The following is a 25,883-nucleotide window of genomic DNA, read 5'->3' on the forward strand; positions in this document are numbered from 1 at the left end:
CTTGGTTCCATCCCAAAACGCCGAAAGAAAGGCACAATGGCCTAGGAAGGAACGACCGGACTTAGAACGGGGTTGGAGGCCTCGAAAGTTCACGTCTAGCTACTGGGTGGTCTGATTCTGAGTGGTCTCAAAGTTTCTTGCCCACAAAAGCCGAACGGTGATGCCCAGACTCGGTTTCTTGGTTCCGTCCCAAAACGCCGAAGGAAAGGCACAATGGCCTAGAAAGGAACGACCGGACTTAAAACGGAGTCGGAGGCCTCGAAAGTTCACGTCTAGCTACTGGGTGGTCCGATTCTGAGCGGTCTCAAAGTTTCTTGCCCACAAAAGCCGAACGGTGATGCCCTAGACTCGGTTTCTTGGTTTAGTCCCAAAACGCCGAAAGAAAAGCATAATGGCCTAGAAAGAACGGCCGGAGTTAGAACGGGGACGGAGGCCACGAAAGTTGAAGTCTAGCTACTGGGTAGTCCGATTCTGAGCGTTCTCGAAGTTTCTTGCCCACAAAAGCCGAACGGTGATGCCTAGACTCGAATTCTTGGTTTCGTCCCAAAACGCCGAATGAAAGGCACAGTGGCCTAGAATGGAACGGCCAGACTTAGAACGGGGTCGGAGGCCTCAAATGCTAACGTCTAGCTACTGGGTGGTCCGATTCTGAGTGGTCTCCAAGTTTCTTGCCCACAAAAGCCGAACGGTGATGCCCTAGACTCGGTTTCTTGGTTCCATCCCAAAACGCCGAAAGAAAGGCACAATGGCTTAGAAAGGAACGGCCAGACTTAGAACGGGATTGGAGGCCTCGAAAGTTCACGTCTAGCTACTGGGTGGTTCGATTCTGAGTGGTCTCGAAGTTTCTTACCCACAGAAGCCGAACGGTGATGCCCTAGACTCGAATTATTGGTTTCGTGCTAAAACGCCGAAAGAAAGGCATAGTGGCCTAGAACGGAACAGTCGGACATAGAACGGGGTCGAAGGCCTCAAAAGTTAACGTCTAGCTACTGGGTGGTCCGATTCTGAGCGGTCTCCAAGTTTCTTGCCCAAAAAAGCCGAACGGTGATGCCCAGACTCGGTTTCTTGGTTCGTCCCAAAACGCCGAAAGAAAGGCAGAGTGGCTTAGAAAGGAACGGCCGGACTTAGAACGGGGTCGGAGGCCTCGAAAGTTCACGTCTAGCTACTGGGTGGTCCGATTCTGAGCGGTCTCAAAGTTTCTTGCCCACAAAAGCCAAACGGTGATGCCGTAGACTCGGTTTCTTGGTTCCGTCCCATAACGCCGAAAGAAAGGCAGAGTGGCTTAGAAAGGAACGACCAGACTTAGAACGGGGTCGGAGGCCTCGAAAGTTCACGTCTAGCTACTGGGTGGTCCGATTCTGAGCGGTCTCAAAGTTTCTTGCCCACAAAAGACAAACGGTGATGCCCTAGACTCGGTTTCTTGGTTCCGTCCCAAAACGCCGAAAGAAAGGCATAGTGGCCTAGAAAGGAACGGCCGGACTGAGAACGGGGTCGGAGGCCTCGAAAGTTGACGTCTAGCTACTGGGTGGTCCGATTCTAAGCGGTCTCGAAGTTTCTTGCCCACAAAAGCCGAACGGTGATGCCCCAGACTCGGTTTCTTCGTTCCGTTTGAAAACGCCGAAAGAAAGGCAAAGTGTCCTAGAAAGGAACGGTCAGACTTAGAACGAGGTCGGAGGCCTCGAAAGTTCACGTCTAGCTACTGGGCGGTCCGATTCTGAGTGGTCTCGAAGTTTGTTGCCCACAAAAGTCGAACGGTGATGCCCCAGACTGATAGAACTAAGTCATGCACAGCGGAAAAAGAATCGAATTTCTACCCTAATTGCCACAATTAACATGTAACCATAAACTAATCAAATTAGGGTTTTAGGAAATATTACCTTTGAAGCTTTCAAAAAGTTTGATATCTTTTTACCAATTCAAACCGAGACCACCACTAGTACTCAACTGCTATCCTCTAAATAAAGAACCGGGTTGTGAGACTCAATTTTGGTGTAGAAAGTAATGGAGATAAAAGGGGGTTAGAAGGTTTCTTTTTTTCCTTTGTATGAGATGATGAAAATGATAAAAGAGGCAAAAGTCCTTCTACATTTGAAAACACCTCTATTTATAACCTAATTACATGCAAAAATGCATGCAATTCATTTGCCAAATCTCAACACCTAATGTTCCACTAACAATTAGTGGAACTTAGTGGGCTAGGTGTCTATATCTCATATAGCGACATATCCCACTAAGAGTTAGTGGGATTATCCAACAAAATATTGGATTTTCCCACTAACTTAGTCCAAGGGTAAAATGGTCATTAGATATTTCTAGTCAAAAGTCAAACTTTGACTTTTCTTAGTCAAAAGTCAATATTTTGACTTTTTACCATTTTGTCCATCTTGACTAATTTCAACCTCCCGAGCATGAATCCGCATTCATTTTTCCAAAATTCAAATCACATTTGAATATAAGGCCGATCAAAGTTTGACTTTTCAAAGTCAAAAGTCAACATTTTGACTTTTTACTATTTTTGACCAATTCCATCAATTTCGAGCTTCTTAGTATGAATCCGCATTCATATTTATAGTGTGTAAAACATAAAGCTCTATTTCTAATTAGAAGATCGACGACTATATCATTATATTTGTCGGTTTCCCTTTCTTCTCACAATTCGAAAAATTCGACTTATTTCATCACACTGTTCTAAGTTTAATCCATATGAGCTAGCAGAAGAACCTAATGGACCTATAGATCATGGGCTCCAACGATTCAATATTAACTAGCTAAACTTTTTTAAACCGAGTTAATCAACATTCGTTAACTAACGGGTCATTCCACTAATGTCCCGTAGTTGCACTCCCCTCACTATACATATATTTGTGTCCATTTGATAAAACCATAATCAGTAAGTTAATCCTTCACAGGTTGCTCATAACCTTGGCTGGGTCAAAATACCGTTTTACCCCGAAGATTACATCTTGCTCCTTAAGTCCCACTAATCCACTATTGAACAATTGGTTTAAGGTTCAACCTATAAACTTAATCCCTCTCGGGCCAATGAGAGGGTGGGGCCCCTTGTTCAAGACTTGGATTCAGTGCTTAAGAGAACAACCTATCTACTAACCCTAAAGCGGGTAGGAGTGAATTCCATCTTGTACCCTATGTTCCGAGCTACCCACCCGATCTTACCCTTGAAATGGGAGGCTTATTGGGCCAACGATGATGAGCTGCCCTCACCTATGCAGATCTAAGGATAATCTCGTGTGAACAGGAGTTCATAGTTAACTCAGGATTAAGACTAAGTTACCTAGGTCATCGAAAGTTCACATCTAACCACTGGGCGGTCTGATTCTGAGTGATCTTGAAGTTTCTTGCCCACAAAAGCCGAGCGGTGATGCCCCAAACTCGGTTTCTTGGTTCCGTCCGAAAACGCCAAAGAAAGGCACAATGGCCTAGAAAGGAACGACCGAACTTAGAATGGGGTCGGAGGCCTCGAAAGTTCACATCTAACCACTGAGCGGTCCGATTCTAAATGATCTCAAAATTTCAAGCCCACAAAAAGGGAAAGGTGTTGGCCCAGACTCGATTTCTTGGTTCCGTCCTAAAACGCCGACGAAAGGCACAATGGCCCAGAAAGGAACGTCTGGACTCAGAACGGGGTCCGAGGCCTCGAAAGTTCACATCTAACCACTGGGCGGTCGATTCTGAGTGATCTTGAAGTTTCTTGTCACAAAAGGAAACGGTGATGCCTCAGACTCGGTTTCTTGGTTCCGTCCAGAAACGCCGACGAAAGGCACAATGGCCTAGAAAGGAACAACCAGACTCAGACAGGGGTCGGAGTCCTCAAAAGTTCACATCTAGCCACTGGACAGTCTGATTCTGAGTGATCTCGAAGTTTCTTGCCCACAAAAGCTGAACGATGATGCCCTAGACTCAGTTTCTTGGTTCCGTCCCAAAACGTCGAAGAAAGGCACAATGGCCTAGAAAGGAACGGCCGGACTCAAAACGGGGTTGGAGGCCTCGAAACTTCACATCTAACCACTGGGCGGTCTGATGCTGAGTGATCTCAAAGTTTCTTGCCGACAAAAGCCGAACGGTGATGCCCCAGACTCGGTTTCTTGGTTCCGTCCCAAAACGTCGAAGAAAGGCACAATGACCTAGAAAGGAACGACCGGACTCAGAACGGGGTCGGAGGCCTCGAAAGTTCACATCTAACCACTGGACGGTCCGATTTGAGTGATCTCGAAGAGTCTTGCCCACAAAAGCCGAATGGTGATGCCCTTGACTCGGTTTCTTGGTTCCGTCCCAATCGTTTCGACATCTTTACTCAATCGGAGTTAACTATACAGACAGCACAATTCAGAACTATAGGTGAGTCCAATAGTAGAGAATCCCTTACCTTATAACCTTACTTAAGCTTATTTTTCAAACTAAAGTGCAACGAACCGACCTAAACATAATTGAAGAGAAATCAATCACTTCTACAAACAATTTAATCCATTCAATTCACTCTATATGTAAATTCCATAACTTACCCAAATTGTGGAGAATCAAATTCTAACGGAGACGGATCGGTGCAACAAATAACCGAACAATTCAAATCTAAACATACATGGCGTGACGGAACCGGAGTGACTCGGTCTAACGGTGATGCGACGATAGGACAAAATTTGCTTGACGTTCGGTGTAGGTGGAAGACGGTGATGAAGTTGATTGGAGAATGAAAAGAGAAGGAAGAAAAGAGACGGTGGTGTGGCCGTAGGTTGAAGAGGAAGAGAAAGGAAGAAGATGAATAGGAAAAGAGAAAAAATAAGATTAAATATATAATATATATATATATATATATATATATATATATGAAATACAAAAATAAAAGTAGAATAACGATGAAATTTTGAAAAATGAAAATTTGGATAAAGTAAAATTTGAAAATAAAGATTTGATACAAATCCAATATTTGGAGGAAAAAAAAGTGTGTTAAGATAATGTAGGAGAAAATCAATATTTATGCTAAAATTTTGCATATTTCAAAATTAGTTACAGTTTAACTAAAAAGCAGGCGAGGAGATTTTAGGGTTAATGAAAATTCAAAACACGTGAAATGCTCATGTTTGCTATTCTTCTAATAAAATTTTGCTATTTTCTCAAATGAGTGTAATCCAACAAAATGAAGTTGTGTGTGTGTGAACAAAAATGAGGTAAATAGCTTTGATGATGATGGCAAATGGGTAAAGAAAATCTTATCTTATTCTTCACTTTTCATTTAATTGACAAAAAGTAACCAACCATATGAAGGGAAAAACAAAATGCTCTCTCAGTTACTTTACTCATTTCTTTGTTCTTTGTGTGGGAGATATTTGAAATGGAGATGAAGATCAAAATGAAAGAGAGATTATGCATACACTGTGAGAAGCACACAGAAAAATTGAAAATAAATTGAGAAGAAGTGAGAGATAAGCCTGAGGGAGAAATATTCATGTAACGCCCCAAACTTGAAGGTAAATTATTTTGAGAGAATTATTTCGATTTGTTCAAGATTTTTTTTTTAAATATGTTGAAGGGGAGAAAGAAGATTTGAAAATGTATTAATATAATTAAATATGTATATGTATTTAATTATATTTTTATTATTATATTTATTTTACATTTTATTAAATAAAAGAAAAGAAAATGAAAATTTTAAATATATATATATATATATTTATTTTATATTTTTTATTATATTTATTTTATATATTTTTTTAAATAAAAAGAAAAGAAAATGAAAATTTCTTTTTTCCCTTTTCTTCTTCCGCCCAGCGCCGCGACCCTCCCTTCCGTTCTCCATCTCCGTTCGCGAAGCAACCTTGCAGCAGTCGTCGCCGCGTGACTCTCGTTCGTCTGTTTCCGTCTCCATTCACCGAAGCCGAACCCAACCGCCACCCTCTCTTTTCTCCTTCGGATCGAAACCGCCGCCCCATCCACCTGTAACTGTCGTGCCTCCCCGCTCACAACCGTCGTCCAGATCTGCATCGCCGAGCCGTCCAGGTCCTCGCTGCCGCTCGTGCTTCACCCTTGCAGTTCGCAGTAACCCAGATCCGTCGCTGCAACCGTCGGCCGGTTCGTGAAGCCCTGCCGCGCAACCTCTGTTTCCAGCCGCCGCCCATTTCGTTCTCCTCTGTTTTCTGCACTGCCACGCGACTCTCCGACCGCGTCTGTCTTCACCTCCGTGAAGCCGTCGATGCATACATCTTGTGAAGCCCGGTCGCCGCGTCAGATCGTCGATCGATTTTGAGGCAGCCGCCACGTCTCCTTTGGCCGACCGCTGACCGACCCACACTTAGGATTTTTGCTGCGAGTTCGACAGTCGTGCGTTGAGGTGTTGGGAGTAACGTTGGGCTCCCTTAAATTCACAACCAATATATGAATTGTTGAGGGTTCAGTTCGCCAATACTTCGGTGAGTTGGAACTTACGTTGAGGAAAGTAAGTGAGATATGTATCTTGAAAGTAATCGAATTTTTGTATTGTATTGCTTAGGATTGTTTCGAGGACGTTAGTTGATTAAGGAGCTTCCCTAACTTTGAGGTAAGGGATTTTCTACTGGACTCACTTATGATTGTGAATTGTATGTTGTGATTGTCTTGGAATATATATATATGTGTGTGGATGTGGACAGGACGAAAATTGTAGATTGTGTTTGTATGAGATGCAGATGTGAACTTGTGATTGTCGTTTAGACTGGGTGTACGTTACGCTAAAGTATGACTGTGTGTTGGTGAACTTAGGGGTGTATTGACTGTATAGTTTGGTTAACTGACGTATTAGTATGTTATTGACAGACATATGACTAAAGTGAGATAAGTTGACTGTTAGGACGTTGAGAGAAAGAACTTTATATTTTGAAGTAACTGAAAGATGGATTGAATGGAATGAGGGGAAAATTGTTAGTTTTTATTGGGATGTGTGCCTTGTAGGTGTCCCACGGGATCACCAATTTATTCTGCACCTTTGGGAGCATTAGACTGATATGTGTTTCTACAGAACACTAGACTGATATGTACGTCCCTCAGGGCGTTAGACTGAAATGTGCATCCTACGGGATCACAAGACTGCGACTGTACAGGGTGTCCCAATAGAATGTTAACAATTTATTTTCCCCTGACGGGACCAGTAGAGGGTCTCTTACTGAGTATTGTTATACTCACCCTTCTTATGTTTAATTTTCAGGCAAAGGAAATAAATGTGGCAAATCGGCGAGGGGCAGGAAGGAAGCGTGATTGCCATAGGAAACGTGTCATTTTGCTTCCGCTTATGGTTTCTTTTGAGGTTTAAGATGTTGTATTGAAATTTAGTTTACAAACTTTTATTTGTAAATAGTATTATTTTTAAGTTTTTTTTTTATATTAGAAAATCAGGCCTGACTTAAAGTTGTTTTTAAATTGGCTTACGTTTCATTTTGTATCAACCAAAGTCTTTTGTCAAAAATTAATGACCTCGACTTACCTAGAAAAGTTGGGTCGTTACAATTCATTTCCTTTTCAAAGTGAATTGCAAAGAAATTTTCTCAAATTGAAAAGAAAGGAGAAATATACAAATTCAGCCACCGCTTCTTCTCCCTTCAGTTTGCAGTTTTCGTCTCCCTCTCTTCTATTATTAAAAAAATAAATAAAATATCACAACCCGACTTAACACAAACTATTTACTCCAACTTTTTAAACCACAAATTTAATTTCTCAACTTTTAAACTATTTTAAACTTACAAATCTACTTTATTCATTTCTTCAGATTTATATCTAACAAATAAAAAAAAATCAAAATTTATAGACACTTAAAACATAAAATTGAAAGACCTATTAAACAATTGAAAGGTTTAAGAGGTAACTAGACAAACTTTAAAAGTTCTAAGGGAAAGAATCTTTTGTTTAACTATTACAGTAATTAATTTTGAAAATATGTTATTTTAGAAAAACTACAAGTGTTTGACAACTCTTTGAAAGCTATTGAAATACTCTCAAATTGTATTTTAAGCAATTTTAATAAAAAGAAAGTCTACATAAAAAAATACCCTTTTTAAAGGAACATTTTTTCTCTAATCACTCCAATGGAACTCAAACACGTACTTCAAGTTAATTCTGGTATCCAAGAATCAGTCTCATCCAACATAAACAAGAACATTCAACTTGATAGAACTTCATTACCTCATATTTACAATTCCCAAAGTTACTAAATGAAGGACCATTCCTAAAACATACTTACATCCAACTTTCTCCATGAATAAACTTATCGTCTTTTATGTACTGATGAATATAGAGATGGAGCGATCAGAGTTTGTTTATGTACCAAATTAGAGTGAGTTGAGAAAAGAGTGGATTTACACAAGGACGAAATGGCTGGCTGCTGCTTGTTCAAAATTGAAAGTTAGGGTGACCTTGTTTCTCATAGGGACTCAGCAAATTGAGGGGCCTCCAAGTCTACTTCTTGTCTCATTATACATGCCATTAGCCATTCAACGTTGAAAGTCCATATCCCTTTTTCTACGGCCACCAAGGCTTCCTCCACGTCTTCCTCACAAGCCACAAAGCTCGTCTTCCATACGTTGTTTACTTTATCTAGCTCATGAATCACCTAAATTTTCAAGCATAATGAATTTGCCAAATGAGAGAAAAAATTATGTATATACTACAAGGAAATTGCAAGTATTCACCCTATCAAAAAATATTAAACAAATTCTTGTTCTAGTCCCTAAAATTTTTCATCTTTTCCCAACTTTCAAAATGCTTCCTATGAGATATATTCCAATCACATATAGCAGAAATGACCGATGAGTATTGGATAAATGAATATTAATTGATAAAATAATTTACAAAATACTAAAACCGTTAGTTGGCTACGTTTTGGAAGCTCGATGACTAAAATGGATGTTTTGAAAGTTCTAAGGCTAAAATGGAATTTAAATCAACATAATAGTAAGTTCAAGATCAAAGACAAGCTAAACAATAAAATGTTGCGACCAGAAAACAATCTAATCATAATTAGAAACATGGATGTATGTATTTGTACACCAAATCACAAAAAATAACTCCAGATTTCGATCTAGAGACAATTAAAAACTTGAACAAATTTGATAATTAAAGAAACACGGAGATGGCCATATGACCCCTTGTGCATAGACTTTTTACATTACATGCTCAATTCCTAGGATCAAAACAAACATAAATATTAAAGACTTAAAGAAGCACATACACTCTAGTTTGGTAGTGTATCAATAAACAATATGTATGGAACACTCGGAGAACACGTGTTGAACACTAGTTAGTACAGTAGATGTGTTAGACAACAAGTATTCCAATGCAATAAAGGTCAAGATTGGTCACACACACATATTAAACTCTTGGCTTTGAATAAGTTTTGAGTGAAGGACAAGCTTATTTTTAAGCATATAAATACATAAACTTATTGACTTTGAATTTCTATATAAATATGATACATACTTTTTAAATTATATATATTAAAACTGTGTTCTAGCACTATCCTATATTTTTAAGAAAAAAATGACACGTCACCATGTCTATGATTTATTGACCCATGTCTAGAATTCGTATACGTGCTTGTTTTTTGAGAACTTCACGTCTTCATTAGATGGGAGGATAGCCATATTATAGTGGTTGTATATGTAATATAGAGAACCAAACCTAGTACTCGAGATTTGTACAATAACAGAGAACTTACATTTCCACCGGCTGACTTGACTATCAGGGATAGAGTTTTAGGTGGTGGTTGAGCGTGAGCTGATATGCAAACATCATACCCTTCAAATAAAGCTCAAGAACATGCTTTTGCCCTGAGAACTACAGCTTTTAGGCTGGCTCGATACTTCGATATGTAGTCATCATCATTTAGTATGTAAGGCAACTCGTCTGCAGATCCATAAGGAATTAATCAATCACAAAAATTAGGTAGGATGAAAAACATAAGTGGAAGAAAATACATTACGCTTTGATACTAGCAAGCCATTCGAACTTACCAACAAATCTGCCTTCCCGGTAGCTTTCCTTTAACCAACTGGAGGAGACAATCCAAGCTCTGAGTAATTTGCAATTAACTTGCAATTTTAGTAACAAGATATAGTAAAAATTATGAGCAAGAGCACACTGACACGCTTGAAGCCACATGGTAATGCATATGCTCGATAATCATTGAGAACATTAACAGGAGAAAATAAAGTTAAGAACAGTAGCTTGAAGAACAAAAAACATTCTACAACATAAAATCTTCAAAAACACATTGCTTAAAATCAAGTTTACTAATATAAAAGGTAAGATATTACGTTCCACTCTCCACACTACTGAAGTTCAACATTTCACATGAAAGAAATGAAATACTACTCTCAAATATAACTAAAAAAGCATAAATGGGTAAAGAAAAAGCATAGAGAAATGCAAAAGAATCCTTGGCTTTGATATATTGAAAGGTAAAGAATATCAACCATAGATGCCCGGGAGAAGAACTCCTACAAATACACACTTAACGCAGATTATCATTCGCTAACATGAGACCTTCTAGAGTTATTCTGTTAGGATACTTCCTAACAAGAACAAGTTCTTAATTTATTATAATGAACTATAAGAAAATACAAGATAAAACCAAGTATAAGGCACTTGGAACCTCCCTCTTGAGTACTCTCACCCAAGCCCTAGATCACTCCCCAGAATTCTCCCCTCACTTACCCTCCCTCCATTTATAATAAGATGTAACCACACTTACATAATAACTACTAGTAACTTTCTAAATATCTAATTACCCTTATACCCCTAACCTTATACTAATCTAGGTATCTAACATTACCCGATCCTTCAAAACACCTTGTCCTCAAGGTGTGCTTACAAACATGATCAAGGCCCCTTTCTCTTTTTTTCTCTTTTTAATTGCAAACAATCCCCAGCATTCTGCTCTTCAATGTTGAAAAAGAAATCCTCCCCTTCGGCTTTGAAAAACTCTCGATTCCAATAAGGTCCATTGACTTCAGCCCACAAAGCAGCCCAATGTACTTGAATTTTCCTTTTCCATAACACATTGTCTTAGTTAACCCTTTGCATATCACCAACAAGTGTTTAATTTTCAAACCCTTCATCTCTAGTGGGCTAGGCCATAATCAAATTGTTGCGTCAAGATCAAAATCATACTGCCGCCGGTTTCATTCCTAGGACCCACCTACATACACGTTTTTCTTCCCTCCTATTTTTGGAACTCTCCACCCACTTCATCTACAAAATGATGTGCCCCCAATGTTTTATTTAGAATAAGTTGAAGCTCATTTAGAGTAAGTTGAAGCCCACTTGAAATAGTAAAACCCAAGATTGTTCCTTTTGTCCTAATCCTCTTTCCTACCAATTTCTACCACGTCATTGGCACCATCATGTGTGCAGCAACTTCTTCCTCGTCACGTGATTCACCCCTATTCCAGACCACCTTCTCGAGCCTCTGTAGACCGGTAACTGTCGGCTTCTTCTTTCTCCATTGCAACCAGCCATTTTGTGTTTCTGTGAGCAACAAATTTTTCTTCACTCGAGTCTTCATTTCGAGCCTCACAGGTAATCATCATCGACCTTCCTCTATAGTTTCTTCTTGGTCACTCTTTGCCATCCTCTTCACCTTCGTTGTATAACCGTTGCAATCGCGTTTTCCTCGATTCTTCTATGGATTCAGCAACTTCTTGGAGTCCATCGATTTATGGACCTGAAGATTCCAATCCATTCTAAATAAACACAATCCAGATCAGTGCCACTGAACACAGGCATTTCAACCTTCTTGAATTTGCTATGATCGTTTGAGTTTTCATCCCTTTCAAACTTGTTTGTTTTACCTTCTACCTTGATTTCCTTCAATGTCTTACCTCCACCTTCGATGATACTCTCAATCGTTGGTCCTTTGCTCGACGATCCTTCCATTCTTCCGGAGATTGTCGAATAAAAAGAACTTGACTTGGACCCTCTACTTCTCCCGAGCACGAAAGACACAGCCTCTACTTCTTTGGAATATTTTGTCCCCTTTCTCCCTCCTCTTTCCTCCCTTTTATTTTGCTTTACTAACAAACTAATGGGAAAGATCTCCTCCGATATTCTCTCCTCCTATAATCTCTCCTATATTCTCGTGTGGGTCAATATTACCCTTTTAATTCTTCTACTGTATTTAAATAATATTGGAGACATATACTTCCTAACAAGAACAAGATCTGAAATATATTATATGTAACCTATAAGAAAATACAAGATAAAACCAAGTATAAAGCACTTGGAACCCTCCCTCTTGAGTACTCTCACCCAAGCCTTATATCACTCCCCAGAATTCTCCCCACTTACCCTCCCTCCATTTATAATAACATGTAACCACCCTAGTTACCACACTTACCACACTTACATAATAACTACTAGTAACCACACTTACACAATAACTACTAGTAACTTTCTAAATATCTAATTACCCTTATACCCCAACCCTATACTAATCTAGGTATCTAACAAATTCCATAACATAATGTATTAGGGGAAGAAGGAAATCGAGGATAAAAACACTAGCTAGCCAACAAATATCTTTCATTAGTGAGCTTGAGCCATTTTACACGTAAAATGGGAAAAGTAAGCCTGCAACCCAAATTAGCCTAATGGTTGTCTTAACAACCACTACCCACCATCACGATAGAAACAACTGAAAAGGAAGAGCATGATACAATCCAACTCAAACATAAGAATTGATTTTGATGTTTAACTAAAAGTAAACAGGCAGTAGAATAAGAAACTATGCCCTTTTAGATTTAGAAGGTTCACAACAATTTCCAGCCTAAGCACAACTACGAGGCAATGGAAAAATAACGGCAAAGGCCTTGTGTGCATGGAATTGCTAACTTTGGTGCAAATGAGATGATTATCGGTATTCAAAGGCCAAAAGGACACATAGAAGAGTGTTCGTCTAAGGTTGCAAGACTAACCCTAAAAAGAGAGCAATACAAAAATTTAGAGTTTTCCGCACTTTTCCTGTAATGACATGAGTGCTTGTACTCCCATCAGCAGTGAGAGAACCACCAAGCTCCTCAATCATCTGAATCATCTGAATCAGAAAACAACTGCATATTAGAGCAGTCACAATTTGGAATAAATAGAACTTTTTATTGTTAGAATCTTAGAATATTTATGAAAAGTTTATGGGAATATTTTTCTTAATTCCTAAATATTTTCCTTTTTTATTCCTCTGTATATTCTATTTATTCTCCCTTGTACCTATTGTATTTTTCATCAGAAAATAATAAGAAGAAAAATATAGTGGTTTTTCTCCTGGTACACAGGTTTCCACGTAAAGTTTTGTGTTTGTTTGTCTCCCTTTCAATATGGTATCCGAGCAGGTGGTCCAAGAAGGTCTTGTGTTCAAGCCTCGCATTGTCGTTTCCTCCCCAATTAAAATCCATTTCCAGTTGTTGGGCCTTTCAAATATTTCAAGCCCACAAGTGAGGAGAGTGTTGGTGATATATAATTGAATTTTCTTTCTTTTTTTAAAAAAGGATACGAGTCTCACTATTATTAATATAAAGAAAGACACAAAGCTCAATGTACATGAGGATTATACACAGAGCAAAAGAGGAGAGGGAAGATCAACAGGCGCATCCGGGCATCTCAAACTAGGTTGACACCCCCTTAGTGCCCTCAAAACATCCAAAAAGCGACAACACAAGATCAAAACAAAAAGCCACAAAAACAAAGACAAACAAAATGATAAAAAGAATCTTTCCAAAGAAAAATCATAATCAAAGGCAGCATGCTGAGAACAAAGAAGAATAAGCCTTGATTGGTTGAGCAAAAACTGTTTGAAGCAGAGGGCTGATCCGAAAGTCCTGATCATCAAAGACTTCAAAATGGGGATGCTGTAAAGGCTGGCCAATATAACACAATATCCTACATCGAAGATCTTCTTTTGCATTACATTTTCTAAAATTTCCAATCCACTCTGTTAAAGGCCTTTTCAAGGTATAATTTAATGATCCATCTTTTCTTTTTTCGGATACTATAGACCTCCATAGTTTCTTTTGCTATTAAAATAGGATCCAAGATTTGGCACTCTTCCAGAAAGCCACATTGTAATGGAGAAGTATGTTAGGATTCTAACAATAAAACACAAAATATCCTAACCAAATGGCTAAATAGAGGCAGCACTCTGTAAATCTTTATTTATGTAAAAGCCAAAACACATTCAACAGTAGTAGATATGAAAAATAAAGGAAGAACAACATAGAAAACTTACCCAGCTTCTTTATACGGGGCTGGATACCCTCAGGCTACAGCAGCCTTTACTCTCCTTGAAATAACCAAAAAAGACCTAGCCTCCCCTACCCCAACATTACATATTTATACCTCTCTCTCTCATCCCTCCTGGCAGGCCCCACCTGCACGATCCTCTCCCATTATTCTCTCATCATTGGTTGCTAAGGAATTTCTCTTTCTACCCTTCCTTTTATAGGTATAGATAATAGGAGGTCTTACAAAGTAATACCTGGCCTGACTTTCTTTAATCTTTCTGCGAGAACCTTTCCAAACAACTTATAAATTAATGTTGAAACAACTTATGAGCCACACTGTAATGACCTTCCTTCTCTTGACCGAACTTCAATAATCGACAACTTATATTTATCCACATAATCAGCAAAACTCTTAATTTGCCACTAGCTTCAAACAAAGACCCAGCCAATTCCTTTTGAACTCCATAGTGCCTTTATAATACAACTGGCAATCTCTTCTCTTTTGGTCTCCGGAATCAATGCTCTATCTGGATTAGCTTTCTTCAAAATATTTTTAATAGCCAATTGTTTCGAATAGCCCATGAATCCTCTAGTGTTCCATGATATAATCTCCATCTTTGCTACCTCTGCCTTATATCAATTCAATTTCACATGCTGCCAAGAAAGGAACCAACTCTTGAGGGGGAAGGATACTTACACTGGTGACTGATTCAACTTCCATGAATTCATCTTCTAGGTTCTCAACTTTTTTTAGACAAGAAGTATCTTGCACAAAATTAAAGAATGAACCAGAAAGTTTGGAGGAGGATTGAGAAAATTTATTACTTAAGGAGGAAGGCAGTACTGACCTTTTGCCAACTGAATTTGGAATTTGTATCTTCACACAACTTTCCTCTAATAAATCAGAATTAGCCAAGCTCATCCAAATGTTGCGAAAAGAAGTTCTCCCTTTGGTATAGGTCTTGAGGTGCTTAGAAAAATTTCTGGCATGAAATGGAATAGCTTTCATTGCAGATGATATTTTAGTCTTGGGAGAGGCTGGTAATTTTGGTTGAGAACTGAAAACAGGAGATGGCCCGCAAGTGAAGTTCCTTGATGGAGGAGAGGACTCTGATTCTTCCTCCAATTCGTCAGAATACCAAAAGCCATTGGAATTCTGATTAATAAAATTCTTGGGCCTACCATCTGTGTGTCAGCTTTTAAAATGTCTGCAGATACATTAAGTTTGAAACAATCTGTGTTGGGGAGGGCTAGGTGAGCTGTTTTTTGAGATAATAAAATGTCGGCTGGCTGCCTTTTCTTCTTTCGAGGTCTGTTTTTCTCTCTTTTCTGTTGAAGTCTTTTCCCCTTCTAAGTACGTGGAGATGCCAACTATACCCAAATTTGAATTTTGCCTTCTGAAAATTATTTTTTCCGGCGAGGATTCAAGGGCTGAAACTCTTTCCGGTCGAACAAGGTTTTCTTCTTCATCACCCAACTTCCTAAGTGCTTCGAAAGGATTTCTTGAGATGGATGGGGCATTCTGTTTGAGAAAATTCAGGTATCTGGGAGACCATCACTTTGGAGCCCTTCATCTAAAATCACTGAATTTATTCTACATAAATCAATAGGATTGGAAAAATCACTTTGAAATAGATCAGATTGGATTATTACAGGAGCTTCTATGGGTTCAAAATCCCCAAAATTAAGGGAAAAATTTCCTCAGTTCTCACTCTTTAATTCTATAGTTGCAGAATCCGCAAAGATTTTTCCGAACTTTAATTCTTGCTTCAGAGAACTTGATCAGATTGAGTGTTTCTAAGATTATACTTTCTAGTCCACCAAAGTAGCTTAAGGCTATAATTGAATTTTCTTTCAACCACCAGCTTAAACTTTTTGGTGAATCGGTAGTTTAATATTTATATTAATATTTTATAAAAAAAGTATACAGCTAATGCCATATAAAATAAATAAAGAAATACTATAAAATCTACATCCATAAAATATGCATGTGAACACATATCAGAAGATGGATATTCGTAAGTTAGAAAGACCGATAACAAAATGTCATAATTAAACAACAGCATTAATATTATGGGTAGTTTCAAGCTTCATTTGTCTATTCTAGGTAGGGATATTGAATAACTCTTAAGAATAATATAAAGATTGAATCCCTAAACTTCAGGTGCTTGCTAGTATACAACCTAAAAGTTCAACAGTTAAAGAAACTGATTAATCATTTTTGGCAGGATGTCAGATTCGCCTTTTGAAAGCCTACATGAGTAGAGCCAGCCAAATAAGCCAAGCAAGATATGCCTCTTAAGGAATATGGAGAAGTTCAGTGACTGGGTATGTATATGATAAGCCTTAACCTCAATTTTATTTATCAATAATGGAGGGAAGGAATCAGAAGCTTCTCTAGCTCTTCAGAATTGAGGTCCTCTGATGCCACATTTACACTTCCAAATTCTTGACAAAAATTTTGTGTACACTGATTGGTTGGATTTTTAGGATAAATACTTGATAAAATTTCATGCTTTGAATTGGCTAAAGAGCATCCTTGAGAGCAGGTATCGTATACATCACTTTTAGGATCAAGATTTTTGTTAGAGTGGGAATGGAAATGGTCCAGATTGACTCCTTTTACTTTCTTTGACGTCAGGGAAGAAAGTGATGCTTCCCAAACTCTCTTTGCGCTATGTTTAGAGCAAGAACAATGTGTCTCATCCAAATTACCAAGAGTATTGGATAATTTTGCAATACTAGCTGTCGTGTTGTTCTCTATTTCTGCTAAAGAAACTGGACCGTTGCTGTCATGCACTGCATCCTGGTTTAAATAAACCGTTATGAGATAATTAAGCAACATATGGAGAATAATTTAAATTGTACTATCTTGTGGAACAAAACCTGAATTACACATACCCTGAATTTCATTTTCTTCTCCAAGGGGCACTAAAGTTACAAACTCGTCATGTTGAAAATTCAAATTTTGAATGGTATGCTGATCAGTTGCATTTGAAACGTTGCAACCTCGATTGGCAACACTGATTCTTGCAGCATACGGGGCTTCAGGCTTTAGTAGAATGTGCGAAATCCATGGATTTTATTACACATCCCAAAGGTGAACGACTTTGAGGCATCTTGGTTATAATCAATTGGTTCTCGAAGTACGCCACCTTCATCCCCACTACAAAACTATGTTCTGTCGAGCTGATAGCACACTTGTTCTTTAAGAACGTCTTGAAGTTATGGGGAGTTCCATCAAGCATTGTGAGTGACAGGGATGGTAGATTCATTGGTACTCTCTGGACCGAACTATTCGCCTTCTTGGGGACACGCCTAAATATATCCTTAAGCTGCCATCCTCAGACGAATGGCCAAACTGAAGGATTCAATTGTATGCTTAAGGAATATCTACTACATTTTGTTGATTTTCAAAAGAATTGGGCCTAGTTGATGGATGTGGCTCAAGTTTTGAGCGGAAGACCAACTCTTCATAGAGTTTAAAGCAAAGCAAATTTGATTTAGAGGACATCAACATCAGCATCTCACCAGAAAATACGAAGGGCCTGTTGAAGTTCTGAAGAAAATTGGAAATTCATCCTATAGGGTATCGTTGCCTGCATGGATAAAAAATCATCTAGTAGCTCATGTGAGCAACTTGAAACCTTACCATCAAGATCCAGATGACCAGTAGTGCAACAATGGTGTATGGTCATCTAGTGACCTAAAGCAGAAAGACAATAAAGAAATGGAAGAAATCCTTCCTAAGAGAGTGAGGAAGGGTATACCCATGAAGAAGATACATGAATTCCTACTGAAGTGAAAGAACCTCCATGTGGAAGAAACACGTTAGGAATGTGCTGAAGACCTTGGAGCGTGAAAGAAGAAGATCGAGGAATTCTAGCTTCGCCAATCGACAGGGACGTCAATTGTTTAAGTGGGGAAGAATGTAACAAGCATGCTTGTCCAGGGCGCTGTTTACTTATGGCCGCATGCCCAAACACCCCCAATTTACATTGTTTTCATGTTTTGTATTTAGTTTTACTTTTTGCTTTCCTTTTTATGTCATAAACCTTGGGTGTGACTTGGCTTTTTCTTATGCAAGCCTACCAGAACTAAAAAAGTCTAAAATGTACTATAGATGGGACATAGTAGTTGAATCCCTGCCCAAGCCTTGTTGCACTCTTCGCAATCAAAGTTTTTCTTTGCAATTGACAGTCTTCAATGCTTGCTTTAACGATATTTTCATTGAATTTCTTTCTTCTCACGTTTTATAAAACATTTTCTCAAGAACCTGAAGAGAGGCTACATCGTATCATGTGTTTGTCTGTGGTTTTTGGATTTTGATCAGCTAACTTGTTGTCTACGTAAAACAAGTGCAACATAATCGCGCCTCTCGTGTTTGAAAGCTCGCGATTGTGACACAAGAAATGCACTAGCCAAGAATGCACATGAGGAGGGCTATACGAAATGCCAAGCACGCAACCAAGTGAGGTTCACAATGTGCTTGTGTGTGAGGTTAGCACGCGGGCATGCCCAACACGCATGAAAAGCCTCTTGTGAGATCACACACAGTAGCCAGCGCCCAACCAAGGCCCTGCCACCCACCCATTCGTGTCAGGCAGTGTCATATTGCGTGTTGAGCTATTGGTAATTTTTTGAGTTTTTTAAGTATACTTTTGATATTTTCTTGGCAAAAGATAATTAATTGTACTATTTTACCATTATTTCAAGACATGAGAAGATCATACAAATTTATAAACCAAGGATTTGAGCTTGTATCTGTGAGTGGAAAATGTTTTATTTAAAGTGATTTCAAGCATGTTCTTAAGTCATGATTTATGACGGATTTATGATAAAATATTTAAGTTATGTTATGAAAAGTCTTTCAAGCGTGTTATTGTTTAAAGGTATTTATTCTAGCATATTGTTTACTCTTCAAAATGCATAATATTCAAAATGTTTTCCCACTTTCTAGGTAGAGATCGTGTCCTCTAAGCCTAACTTGCTGCTACCTGTCTACTGAAGGATTTCATTTTGTTATCGTATGTGTCCTGTTATTTTGTACTAATGATAAATTAGTCTTTTGTGCTATCAGACTTAGGCTTTTGGGAAGGTTTTATAAGGTTTTGTTCTAGATAAATAAGATTACGTTTTTTCTATGTAAAACTTGTCTAAGGTTGTTAAATGAAAAAGGTTTAGCCCAATTGGTTTTAGTAAAATTTATGTGTTATGTTTCCGCTATTGTTTAGAGTTTAAACGTTCAAGCTAAGGGTCAAATGGTGTCGTTCTTGACGTGGGTGCTATCGATTGGCTTCACGCCATATCTCGAGCCACGCAAGTAGGTGCTCATGGTGGGGTGTGATAGCCTAAGTTGGCTTATTAACGGTTAAAATGTAAACATGTCCATAACAAAATAGTCGGGCAAGGCCCATGTGGACGACTGGTAAAGGTTGAAGAGCAAATGCTCTACCTAATGAAAGTTCCTAACTCAATTCGCTTCTTGGAAACCCGCCTTGAAGAAATTTTTTAGAAAGCTGATGCTATTAATTAAACCACCACCCAAAATCTTAAGCTAGTGATTAAAAGTAAATTTAATTATATATCACTAACAATCCCCACTTATGGGTTCGAAATATCTAAAAGGTCCAACAAGTGAACATCAATTTTAATTGGGAAGGAAACACCAATACAGGGACTTGAACATAAGACCTTTTGGACCACCTGCTCTAATACCATATTAAACCCCAAATTCACCCAAAAGCTTAAGCTAGTGGTTGAAGGTAAATTTAATTATATATTACCAAAGTATGAGGTTTCATCACAATACCAATTGGCAATGAGAGGAGTAGCTCATCTATTTTATAAGGAGTCTAAGTTTCCTTGGTTTTTCAATTGTGGGAACATGCCCCTTCAAGATGGTGCCTCTTTGGTTTCACCTATCTTGAACCAAATATCCGTTTAGGCTTAATGAGCTCTAATACCATATTGAAAGCAATATATACGAAACCAAAGCTTACGTGAAAACGTAAGAATCGAAAGAAAAGCATTGTGTTTGTAGTTTTATTATTTTTATGATAATTACAGACGTACAATTGGTGGTTTAATATATATCACTAACACTATTGCTGCAATGATCGATCATCTCGATGGATTACCCATTTAAGAGTTGTTGACAAGAGTTGACACTCTAGAATCAAAAGTTGTAAGAACTAGATGTTGTAATAAATGTCCTAAAACTCGTAATCATAATCTATTCATTAAAGTCGTTATTGATACTATAATCTTAAAGCCAATAAACTAAGGACCCGAGGTTATTATTAAGTAAACTTGAACTTTATGTAGAGACATAAAAGTTGATCAAGTTTAAGTATAGAGCCTAAATAGTATAGATTGTACGAATACAGTTAGGCACCTTATTCCAGGACACAATGAATGCAGTCTGCTTTGTATTTAGTATAAACGATGTGATCCTAAATCCTAGAGACATGAAAGTGTGGACATCCTATGTAAAGAGTTTACAAAAGACTAGAACCATGAAATAGTCACTTTTAAGTTATAACATCGTTAACTTTGAAAAACTTACTATTTCATTGATAGATATCAAATATAACTTAATCTTAATACTGAGCTAACTATAAGCTTCTATTCTCACCAGCATGCTTGTTTAAGGCGTTGTTTATCTATGGCCACATGCCCAAATACCCCAAATCACCTTTTCTTTATGTCTTGTATTTAGTTTAGTCTATTGCTTTCCTTTTTATGTCATAGACCTAGGGTGTGAGGTGTCACACATTTTCATTTGCAAACCTGTCAAAGCTCAAAAAGTCTAAATTGTACTATAGGAGACCCAATAGTTGAATCCCCAACCATGTCTTATCGTATTCTTTATAATCAAATTTTTATTTGCCATTGAAAGTCTTCAACGCATTCTTTAATGATGTTTTTAATGATATTCTCTCTCACATTTTATAAAACAATTTTTTCAAGAACGGGAAGGGAGGTTATATCATATCGTGAGTTTGTTCGTGATTTTCAGATTTTACATGACTGACTTATTGACTGAGCAAAACAAGTGTTCTACAATTGCCGTTCCATGTTTGAAAGATTGCGATTGTGGCACGCAGAGTGTCACAAGTGTGCTTGTCCAAGGCATTATTTTCCTATGGCCGCATGCTCGAATATCCTCAAACCATTTTATCTTTATGCTTTGTACTTAGTTTAGTCAACTGCTTTCTTTTTGTTGTCACCGACCTAAGGTGCGTCGTTTCGCAATTTTCATATGCAAGGTTGTCAAAGCTAAAAAAGTTTAAGATGTATTGTAGGGGAGGCATGGTAATTGAATCCCCAACTAAGTCCTGTTGTGATTTTTGCAAATCTAAGCTTTCTTTGCAATTGACAATATTCAATTTTTTCTTTAAGGATGTTATCATTGTTTTTCTTTATCTCTCACGTTTTATAAAACCAATTTCTCTCAAAAGATGAAGCGAGGCTACATCGTACAACAAGTTTGTCCACAACTTTCAAATTTCACAAGGTTGCCTTGTTCATCAATTTAGAACAAGTGTTGCACAATCACCCGTCCCGTATTTGAAAAGTTGCATGTGTGACAAGTGGTATTAAAGCTTTGTTAGCTCCTTGGCTAAGCGAGATGCAATTATGTCGACAATGAAACAACTATCGAAGTTGCAATCTAAGCGACTGACTGAGATTGAAGAGGAATTCTTGGATATGAAAGAATTGCCAAACGAATTAAGATTTCTCCAGACCGAACTTGAGATGTTTAAAGAAAAAGTTAGAGAATTAGACGCATTGAATGCCTAAATAGACAAACTACCCATAAATGAATTGGCGCTGAGGGTTGATTCGTTAGAACATAAAACCACCAAAGTAGGTACTTTTGAACGTGGAAGTAGCTCTTCAAGTTCTATTGCACAAATGGAAGAGCGTGTCGAAGAGTTTGAGTTTTGACAAGCTCCAACATAATCAGTTATATTTCAAGAAAGAGAAAAGTGTTTTTGCTAAATAGCGTATCAATTTTCTGGTCACATCATCGAATGTAGAAAGATTTGAATGGACGAACATAAGTTGTAGCTATTAAGGAGTGGAGAGCCCCCACTTCCGTGAAAGAGTTACGTTTCATCCTTCAATATATTCTAAAATAGGGTTCACCTACTATCCTCAGATCAGTACCGGGAGAAAGAAATAGATGGAAAAAGAAATGGGCTTGGTAATTTTTTTCTATGTAAATAAGAAAAAGAAATCCAATTTGGTACAAGAGCCCAAATTCAATAGCCAGCCCATCAAATGAGGTCAACGACCCTATTTATAAGGATTTTCCATGCAAAATTGCATGTCCATGGAATACTAAAGCCCAACAACTCAAAGCTCTATTTCTAATATGAAATTCGATGGCTATAACACATATACTTGTCAGTTTCTCTCTCTTCTCCCAATTCGAACAATTCGACTTATTCCATCACACTGTTTTAAGTTTATTCCATATGAGCTAGCAAGGGAACCTAATGGACCTATATATCATGGACTCCAATGATTCAAGATTAATTGACAAAATTCTTATAGACTGAGTTAATCAACATTCGTTAACTAACGGATCATTCATGTATGTACTGGAACGATTCAGAATCACCTCGTTTGTATTAACTACAAAGCGGGCGGCATCCACAATTTCTCTGAAAAAATCTGGGTTACTACAACGTCACCACGATGTACAATTTTCCTGATAAGATGGTACTTACCTTCGATATGTTTTCCCCGTTTACGGCTTTTAGGTTCTCTTGAATTTGCAACTGCACCACTGTTGTGACAGTATAAAGTGATTGATAGATGCATATTTGGAACGACTTTCAGATCTGTCAAGAATTTTCTTAGCCATAATGCTTCTGTTGTTGCTTCAAAAGTTGCTACGTATTCTCCCTCCATTGTGGAATCAACTATACAAGTTTGTTTTATGCTTCTCCAAACTACTACTCTTCTATTTAGAGTGAATACTAATCCTGATGTAGACTTTCTAGCATCTTTATCAGTTTGAAAATCATAATGAGTGTATCCAGTAAGGATCAAATCTTTTGTACCATACACGAGAATGTAGTGTTTTGTTCTTCAAAGATATTTTAGACCATTCTTAACGGTTGTCTAGTGATCACGTCCAAGATTGGACTGATACCTACTGACCATCCCTACTAAGTAGCAGATGTCAGATCTAGTACACAACATTGCATATATCAAACTTCCAACAGCGGAACCATAGGAAATTTTTCTCATATCCTCAATTTCTTGAGGTGTCTTAGGACATTGTTCCTTTGACAAATGAATTCCGTAGATGTATAATAGCATACCCTTTTTGGAATTCTACATTTTATATCTAGACAACATTTTGTCTATATAAGATGCTTGAGACATGGCTAGTGTTTTGTTCTTGCAGTTCTGTACAATTTGGATCTTAAGAACGTATTGTGCATTTCCCAGAACTTTCATTTGAAATTGCATAGCTAGCCATTTCTTGATATTAGTATGAAATCCTATCCTTTTCCAATAAGTAGAATATCATCTACATACAAGACTAAGAATACTACAATGGAATTGACGACCTTTTTTTGTAAACATAAGGTTCGTCAACCTTTTGTATCAAAGCCATAAGATTTGATCATAGTATCAAATCTTATATTCCAGGATCTAGATGTTTGTTTTAATCCATAAATGGATTTTTGAATCTTACAAACCTTTTGTTCTTGATCTTGATCTATAAACCCCTATAATTGAGTAATATAGATACTCTCTTCAAGATTGTCATTCAAAAAAAGTTGTCTTGACATCCATCTGCCAAATTTCATAATCATAAAACGTGGCGATGCATAAGACTATTCTAATTGACTTTATCATGGCAACGATAGAGAAAGTTTCTTCATAGTCTATGTTAGAAAGAGACATGCGTAGTGGAAAAATGGAATACAAAATTCCCCTAATTGCACCTATTTAACTTGCAACCCTAAATTAAAAGAATTAGGAAATATTATACCTTTGTATCTATTCGAATATGAATGTCTATACCTCTCACAAAATTCCAAAAGTTTTTGAAACCAAAATGTAACACATTAAACTTAGGATTTGGAATTCGTATCTCCAGCATTCTCTGCATCCCCTGCCACCTGGCAGCATCATCCTTACTATTCTTAAAAACTTATTAGAATGAAATTCCTCTTCTCAAAACAACACGAAATCTTTCAGCATGCTTTTCCTCACTCACATGCATCCTAGGAAAATTTCCAAGAGGTCACCCAACATAGAATTTCTTCAAGCTAAGCACGCTTAACTTTGAAGTCCCTATAATCGAGCCACCGAAAAAAAAGGTTCACTTTGTTGGTATAGGTATTAAGTTTTAATTCTTTTCAGTCTTTCTTAACATGACTTTCATGTCCTCAAGGTGCACCTTGTCGGTATACTTGTCGATTTCTCTCTCTTCTCTCAATTCGACAATTCGACTTATTCCATCACAATGTTCTAAGTTTATTCCATATGAACTAGCAGGGAAACCTAATGGACTTATATATCATGGGCTCCAACGATTCAAGATTAACCATGATCAATAAGTTAATCCTTCACATGTTATTCGTAACCTCGAATGGATCAAATTACTGTTTTATCCTTGAGACTACATCTTATTTCTTAAGTCTCATTGATCCACTATTGAAAATTGGTTTAAGGTCCAACCTATAAACTTAATCCCTCTCGGGCTAATGTGAGGGTGGGCCCCTTGTTCAAGACATGGATTTAGTGCTTAAGAGAACAACCTATCTACTAACCCTAAAACAGGTAGAAGTGAATTTTTTCTTGCATCCTATGTTCCCAGCCATTCATCTGATCTTACCCTTGAAATAGGAGGCTTATTGGGAGAACGTTGATGAGATACCCTCACCTATGCAGATGTAACCCTAAAACAAGTAGAAGTGAATTCAGTCTTATGTAAGTACTTTATAGTGTTTAAGAGAACAACCTATCTACTAACCCTAAAACAGGTAGAAGTGAATTATGTCTTGCATCCTATGTTCCCAGCCATTCATCCAATCTTACCCTTGAAATGAGAGGCTTATTGGAGAACGTTGATGAGATACCCTCACCTATGCAAATGTAAGGATAATCTCATTGAACAGGAGTTCATAGTTAGCTTAGGATTAAGATTAAGCTACCTAAGTCATCAATAAACGAAATCGTCAGTTCTAAACAGTAAACGGTGTTTAACGTAAAAGTGACTATTTCATGGATCAGTCTTATGTAAGTACTTTACATAGGATGCCCCCACTTTCATGTCTCTACATGAACAACTGAGGATCACCTCGTTTGTACTAATTACAAAGCGGGTCACATCTGTAGTTTCTCTAAATAAGGCACTATAGACTATTGAGGCTATATACTCGAACTTGATCCACATTTATGTCTCGACATAAAGTTCAAATGTATTAAAAAATAGCATCAAGACTTAGTTTATTGGATTTAAGATTATAATTTTTAATTTTTCAATAATGATTTTATTGAACTGAATATGATAACAAACTACGAGTTTTAGGACATAAAATCCCAACATATGTATTTTTGCCTCTAATAATAATGTTGAAAGATGTTTATTGATGTTGT

At 37.7% G+C, this 25,883-nt stretch overlaps 1 long non-coding RNA gene across 1 annotated transcript; it reads right to left on the bottom strand.

Moving 5' to 3' along the window:
• Positions 1-8,382: 8,382 nt before the first annotated feature.
• On the bottom strand, positions 8,383-10,247 carry LOC116405884. The gene is made up of 3 exons (XR_004218962.1): positions 9,990-10,247; positions 9,695-9,882; positions 8,383-8,590 (listed from the first exon to the last, which is right to left on the bottom strand). It is a non-coding gene; the product is annotated as an uncharacterized LOC116405884 (long non-coding RNA).
• Positions 10,248-25,883: the final 15,636 nt, after the last annotated feature.

Source organism: Cucumis sativus, unplaced genomic scaffold (assembly GCF_000004075.3).
Source record: "Cucumis sativus cultivar 9930 unplaced genomic scaffold, Cucumber_9930_V3 scaffold40, whole genome shotgun sequence".
NCBI lineage: Eukaryota > Viridiplantae > Streptophyta > Magnoliopsida > Cucurbitales > Cucurbitaceae > Cucumis > Cucumis sativus.